Source organism: Octodon degus, unplaced genomic scaffold (assembly GCF_000260255.1).
Source record: "Octodon degus isolate 3935 unplaced genomic scaffold, OctDeg1.0 scaffold00021, whole genome shotgun sequence".
NCBI lineage: Eukaryota > Metazoa > Chordata > Mammalia > Rodentia > Octodontidae > Octodon > Octodon degus.
The window spans coordinates 12,871,778-12,878,931 of record NW_004524597.1 but is presented as its reverse complement, the minus strand read 5'-3'; the positions used below and the strand labels follow the sequence as shown (position 1 = coordinate 12,878,931).

Here is a 7,154-nt window from a genome sequence, read left to right as displayed (position 1 = left end):
TATTTATGTGTGTGTGTGTGTGGCCAGCTCAGCCCACCAGGGGGCCGGGCTGGCTGGCATGTGGTGCTGGGGGATCGAACCGCGGTCCCTGTGCTTTGCTAAGCTTGTTCTAAGTAGGTGCTTTAGACCACTGAGCCATCTCATCAGCCCCTAACCAGGGTTTTAAAAAGTTTCATTGTCTGTGTTGTTGTTGCAGACTAACTTTATTCAGCTCATACTTATTTAGCTCATTGTTTTAGAGGCTGAAAGCCCAAGCCACATGGTGCAGGCTCTGGCAAGGGTCCCCCTTGGCAAGGTCACCTTGTGGCAGATGGCAATGCGGGCACAATGTGTGGGAGGAAGTGATCACATAGCCAAACAGGAAACCAAATTTGGATTTGCTCTTATAACAAGTTGGTCGTTCAAGAGCTCAGGTGTCTCATGAGAATTACTTTAGTCCCTCCCACGATCGGTGTACTTAATGACCTAAGGAACTCCTACTAGGCCCCACCTGGTAAAGATTTCACTGCCCCGCGGCAGTGCCGTACTGGGCACCAAGCTCGTAGCACAGGGACCCTGAGTTTGCAGGCATATTCAAGCCACGTCAAACTGTAACATCTGTGACTACCCAAGACAGAAATGCTTTCCAGGGTGTGCACTGGGACTAAGGTAACTACTGTGGCATCTGAGGCCATATGACATGGAGGGTCCCAAGGGACAGGGAGTCCAGGATGTGACAAAGGTAGAGAATGCTAGGGAGGATTGAATGTGCGTTTGGGTAGCACAGATGGTTTCCTACTCTGCATCATTCACATGGGCAGACAGGCCTAAGACAAAGTAAGATAAGGCAAAAAAAGATAAGGCAAGACAAGACCTAAATCCTTACACAGCTATACAACAGGGAAGGCCTTGGTGATAGGAAAAGCCTTTGGCAAGATGGTATGCAAACTGTGTAAAGATGGCAGACTTTGCTGTAAGAGAAGACTTTTGCTGGGCAACTCCACATGTAAAGCTAGAAGGCAGGGATGGGCGGGAGAAAGCATCTGCATGGGCTAGGGAGAAAGCTTAGTAGAACAAGTGCTTGCCTGGAAAGCACAGGGTCCTGAGTTCAATCCCCAGTACCACAAAAAGAAAGAAAGAAAGAAAGCAGCTACAGGTCGTGGGACAAGCAAGCATGTAGCTGTTCACATCCCACCAACCATGCTACAGGTTCATGAAACAAAGGCCTAAGAATTAGTACTCAAATTTGTGTTCCATGGGCAAGGACAGGCAGGTCAACAATGGTCTTAAGATAATTAGGCACTAAGGGTTGGCAGCAAAACCACGGTGAGAACATTTCTGGCCACCACATAACTGGTGTCAGGTTCTGGCACTGAATGTTTGAGGGAGCTTGGCCAGGTGTGCTTACAGGATACAACCCACATGTGCCGTCGTCTTCTTTTTTTTATTTTTTATTTTTTTATTTGCGGAGCTGGAGATTGAACTCAGGTCCTTGTGCTTGCCAGGCAAGCTCTTATTCAACTGAGCTTTCTCCCCAGCCCCCAACCAACATACAAATGCATGCGCATGTGCTAAGAAAGCTAGCTAGTGCACACAGCCCTCCAGATGGGGCTTCTGCCTGAGTATCTCATTGGAGTTGGGCCCAGAAAGAACATGTTTCTGAGTGCCCAGGGAATGGGAGCAACGATCCCAAACCCTGCTGGCTCTGGGAGCTGCTGGTTATAGCAGTGAGTGTGAGGGAACAGGGCGAGGACAGACTCTTACTTAGTACAAATGTTGAGGAAGGTAGAGCTGGTCAGTGTGAGGTGGGTGGGTGGCATGGTCCATGTGTGGTGCCTGCTGGCTTCTGAGAGGCAGTGGGGTTTAGAGAACATAGGAGTGGCACCGTGATGCCTTTTACGCCCTGCAGCACTGAGGCTTGTCCTGTGTCCCCTCAGAGACTGGCATCACTTTACCTGGCAGTGAGAGCAAAGCCCGGTTGACATGGCCTTTGGACCCCTTTTGCCTCCTCTCCCAGTGGACCTCTGCCATATTGGTAGCCTCTGTCCCCATTGTTTTGAATGCTGAGTCTCATCTCCACCTGGCTGTTACCAGGGACTGCCATGTACTTTTGGCATCTGCCAAGTCTTTGGCTAGGCTTGTCTATGTGTCTGTGAGTCTGTTTTCTTTATGATGCTCCTCTTAGATGATGCACAGAATGAGGTTTAGGGCTAGGCTCACTTAAGAGTCTCATCCTTAGAGAAGAGCTTTGGCCTCTTGCCACTTGGCTCTTAGTAATGAACCACTGGTCCCTATGAGGGATTTTTTTCTTCTTTTTTTCTTTTTGAGACAGGGTCTTGCTATGAAGTTCAGGCTGGCCTTGAGCTCACTTTGTAGCCCAGGTTGGTCTCAAACTTGCAAGAGTTCCTCCTGCCTCAGCTTCCTGAGTGCTGGGAGTACAGGGTGTGCCACCACACCCGAGTATTTAGAAGAGAAATAAGAAGCCCCAGGCTGGAGAAGTGCTCCCAAGGAGGTTAGATTTTAGAGGCAGAAGGCGGGCAGAGGATGATGGAGGCCAGGAGAGTTCTGAAAAGCACGGTCAGCGGATGGGCTGGAAGTGCCTAGAAAGCTGTCCTACCTAGCCAGCACTGTGCACTAAGATTAACTGGAGCCAAATCCAGGATGCTTTCTTCCTGTTTTACAGAATTACTGGGTTGCTAAGCCTGAGGAGCTTGAGCTGTAAGTCTGGGAAGACTTCTACTAGGGTTCTTTGAGGACAGGGAGCTCTTGGTTATGTGAAGAGGTCTTTCTTTATGTTCACAATTTACAGATCTTTCTGGCTGGAATCCAAGTGTACCAAGGGACTTCAGGTGTGTGCAGAAAGCCCTGGAGCATTTCCTTCCTGGGAGAGACCTGTGTCATATCCCTGCAAGAGCCTAGCAGCATTCACAGTTCAATGTGGGTGACCATACCCTTCACTTCCTTGACAAGGTCAGTGAAGGCAGTGCCAGGTACCAAATGGGATTATTCCTGGGCTTCCCTGAACATAGGCCCACCTGTCCTCTGGGCATTTGTCCTAGTGGGAGCTGGGCCCTGAAGGGTGGCAGAGTGTCTGGCCCAGTGCCTAGAACCAGCCATGGCACCTGGACTCTGTTCAGTGGTGAGTCAGACAGACAGGGCAGCTCTACGACCAAGGGCAGACTGTAGAGAACTAGGGTCCCCTATTGGCAATAAGTGTTGTCTGTCACAGGAACACATCCTTTGTGATGGTGTCTGTGTGAGTTGAGCTTAACTTCAGCCATACCACACAGCTGACATGTCTCGATTGTGTGTCTGTTAAGTCCTTGTGTGCTCTGGCAGACAGGCAGCCCTGTGGACCAGGGTACCAGTCAGCTGTGGTCTCTTAGAGGGTATACTAGGGCTCTGGTGGTGGAGGAGGAGGAGGGAATGGGTCTTTTAAAAAATGATGTGTGTATTGTAAATTCTGGAGAAATCTTGACCAATCTGACTTAGAAATGGACTGTAACTTTGCTTATAAAAACTTCCCTAATGGGGCTGGCGGGATGGCTCAGTGGTCTAAAGCACCTACTTGGAACAAGCTTAGCAAACCACAGGGACCACGGTTCAATCCCCCAGCACCACATGCCAGCCAGCCCCGCCCCCTGGTGGGCTGAGCTGACCACACACACACACACACACACACAAAACAAAAGGTTAAAAAAAAAAAAACTTCCCTAATGCCCAATCAGTTAAAAACTTTCTGGGACCCACTAGATAGCTCAGCGGTCTAAAGTGCCTGCTTAAGCAAGCATGCAGGGACCAAGGTTCGATCTGGCACCACATGCTGCACCAGCCCTTCCCCCAGGGTGGTCTGAATCAACCACAAAACAACAACAACAACTTTCTGCTCAGTTTCTGTAGTGGGTCCTGGTTGGCCCTGCCCCTTGGAGAGCCATACACCAAGTGGCACTTCCAGACACCTGGAGGTCAACCATGCAGGCTGGGTCTGGTTTAATCAGACAGCTCATAATCAGAAATCACCTGCAGGGAGCTGGTGAGATGGCTCAGTGGTCTAAAGCACCTACTTAGAACAAGCTTAGCAAAGCTCAGGGACTGCGGTTCAATCCCCCAGCACCACATTCCTGCCAGCCCCGCCCCCTGGTGGGCTGAGCTGCCCCCCCCACAAATAAATAAATAAATTTAAAAAAAATAAAATAAAAATAAAAAAAGAAATCACCTGCAGCAACAGAGCCTCTGGCTCTTTAGGGGGTTTTGAAGACGATGTCTCACTGGGGCAGAGAAGCAGGTATAACAGAACACAAGATGCCAGGCTGGGGAAGCAGTCTGTGTGGAGTGGAATCTGTTAACAAGCGCTGGTGTCCAGCCTCTCGTGAGAAGTGTGATCAATTCAGCAGCTCATAAGATGGAGAGGAGTCCCCTTCCCTCCCCTCTGCCCCCCTCTCCCCTCTTCTCCCCCCTTTCCTCCCCCCATAAAAGAAGGGTGTTTTTTTTTATTTTTTTTAAATTTTTTTCCTCCCCCCCATAAAAGAATAAAAAAAAGAAGAAGATGGAGAGGAAAGTAGAAAGGATTGGAGTGGCATCCAGAGGCCTGTGTGACCTTAGCTCAGTGTGCTCGCCTCTGAGCCACCATGTTCTCATTTCTAGTGCAGCTATAGTAATAATAGTATTATTGTTGTTTATTTTGGTTTTTTTGTGACAGGGTCGCTCTATATAGCCCAGGCTGGCCTTCAACTCACAGCAATCCTGCTTCAGCCTCCTGAATGCTGGGATTATATGCATGCACCACTGTGTCCTGGCTAGTCACAGTATTATTGAGAGACTCCAAGACCACCTTTAGCTTGAGTGATTCCTTAGGGGAAGACTCAGTGAACTCAAAAAAACCTTTATATTAATATATTAGTACATGTTTACAATATTTAATAATTACATTTATTGCAGAGGCCATTACATTCATGCTACAGTTTATTATAGTAAATGAATACAGTTTAAAATCAGGAGGCTGGGCATGATGGTGCATAATCCCAGGTGGTCTGGAGGCTGAGGCAGGAAGATTTCAAATTCTGGGCCAGTCTGAACAATTTATCAAGACCCTGTTTACCTCAAAATAAAATTTTAAAAAGGCTGGGGATAGATAGTACAATGATAGAGCACTGTACAGTCCCTTGGTTTAGTCCCCAGTACATATTAAAAAAATAAAAATAAAAATAGAGTGACTACAATTACAAAAAAAAAATTAATGCAAATTAATAAAAAGAAAACAGAAAAAAAAAGAAAAAAGAAAAAAAATAATAAATCAACCATGAAAAGTACAGAGAACAGAGTCCAGGAGAAAAGAGGCACAAGCTTTTAGTTATCCTTTTCTGGTGGAGTTGCCAGTAACTAATTTACTCAGCAGTGCTGTGTGACATATCCTGAGTATTGCTGATGGGAAATCTCACCTCAGCCCAAGTGTTCAGGTTTTTATGGGAGCGGTCATGTAGGTTTGGCAGACCACTGGCCGGTGTGGTTGCCCTTAGTCTCCCGGCCCCCAGAGAGTGAACTGATATGTTCACTCTTTTTTTTTTTTTTGGCAGAACCGGGGATTGAACTCAGGCCCTTGCGCTTGCCAGGGAAGTGCTTATTCCACTGAGCCATCTCCCCGGCCCAATATGTTCACTCTTTAAGTCGCATTGTTAACATGGGACTACCTGGAGTCGTCCCAAGGCCCAGATGGTGCAGACACTCTTGCTAGGGTCATTCCAGAGGCTTACAGATTACCTCTCAGATGCTACACAAGGCCAGGGATTTCTTTCTTCTGAGCGTTTGGGGCGCTCCGGTTTTCTGAGCCATACTTGCACTATACACAGCCACTCTGACCAGGCAGAGGTACACAATAGATTTGTGGAGACCACAGCAGAAGATGCAGGACTTTCTCTCCTATTGCCTTCTATTGTCTCAGCCCTAGCTGGACACTTTCAGAGAGAATATACTTCTAGGGCTCCAGGCAGGATTTGGCACTGGTTCCTCTTCTTCATTTCTAGAAAAGGTCAAGTAGTTTTTTTGTTTTTGTTTTTGTTTTGTTTTGTTTGTTCAGAACCAGGGGTTGAACTCGGGCCCTTGCACTTGCCACGGAAGCACTTATTCTACTGAGCTATCTCCCCAGCCCCTTAGGTCAGGTAGTTTGGTGTTTTTTTTTTTTTTTTTGTGGTACCAGGGATTGAACTCAGGACCTTATGCTTGCCAATCAAGTGTTTATTCTACTGAGCTATCTCCCCGGCCCAGGTCAGGTAGTTTTTAAGACAAGTTTTCATGCCAGGTGATGTGATGGATGGCTGTAATTCTACCTCCTCAGGAGGCTGAGGCAGGAGGATTACAAGTTGGAAGCCAGGCTGGGTAACTTAGTGAGACCCTGTCTCAAAATAAAATTTTAAAAAGCCCCCAAAGATGTAGCTCATTGGTAGCACATTTGTCCTGCATGTGGGAGGCACTGGGTTTAATCTCCAGCACCTAAAAAACAAAACAAAACACCTCAACAAACTAAAAGCTATCAGTTGGCAAAGGGCACAGAAGTCAGCTTTTTTCATGACATGTTGATTGTGACAAAGATTACCTAATTATCATGCATAGCCAGGTGGGGTCCTATGAGTTGGGAAGTGGTGTTACAAGCAATCCAGCCAGAAGACTTCAGGATGCAAAGCTAAGCTATGCCTGTGCCAGCTGCACAAGCCAATGGGTCCAGCCCCCTGGTTGTCTTTACAGAGCAGCCAGGCTGCAGTACGAGTCTTTTGGGGCTCACAGCATGAAGTGGCATGCTTCCTCTTGCAGTGACTCAGTCTTGTATTCCTGGTGCTGTGCTGTGCTATTCACGCATCTTGGCTTGGGTGGAGATGTTTGGGTGTATGACAAGCTCTGCTCTCAGCTCCATCGTGTGTCTCCTCCCAGCTGCCTACATGGCCTCATCTGAGCCTTCCATCTGGTGCTTGCGTCCCTATGGACCTGGCCATGGCTAGGTTCTCCCGTGTTGTGGCAGTTGCTCTTGAGACAGTGCCACCAATGAGACCACCATGACCGGAAAGAAGGTTGCTGTCCTGTCCCCCTGCTTGTGCCCTAAGGAGGAAAGACAGAGGTGGCAATGCATGCCAGCTCCCAAGTGATTCTGTGACATGGCTGGACAGAGCAGTTCATGGATCTGCTGG

The 7,154-nt window shown here is 47.9% G+C and overlaps 1 protein-coding gene across 6 annotated transcripts in view; it reads left to right on the top strand.

Moving 5' to 3' along the window:
- The window catches only part of Tango2 (transport and golgi organization 2 homolog), a 39,112-nt gene that overhangs the window by 4,300 nt on the left and 27,658 nt on the right, over positions 1-7,154 (top strand). Inside the window, exon 1 of one of the 6 annotated variants that reach the window (XM_023711615.1) lies at positions 2,848-2,949. The exons of the other annotated variants lie outside the window; for them this stretch is intronic. The gene's annotated coding sequence lies outside the window, so the exon portion shown is untranslated. Of the gene's footprint in view, positions 1-2,847; positions 2,950-7,154 lie in introns of those variants that run through there. 6 annotated transcript variants of the gene reach the window in all.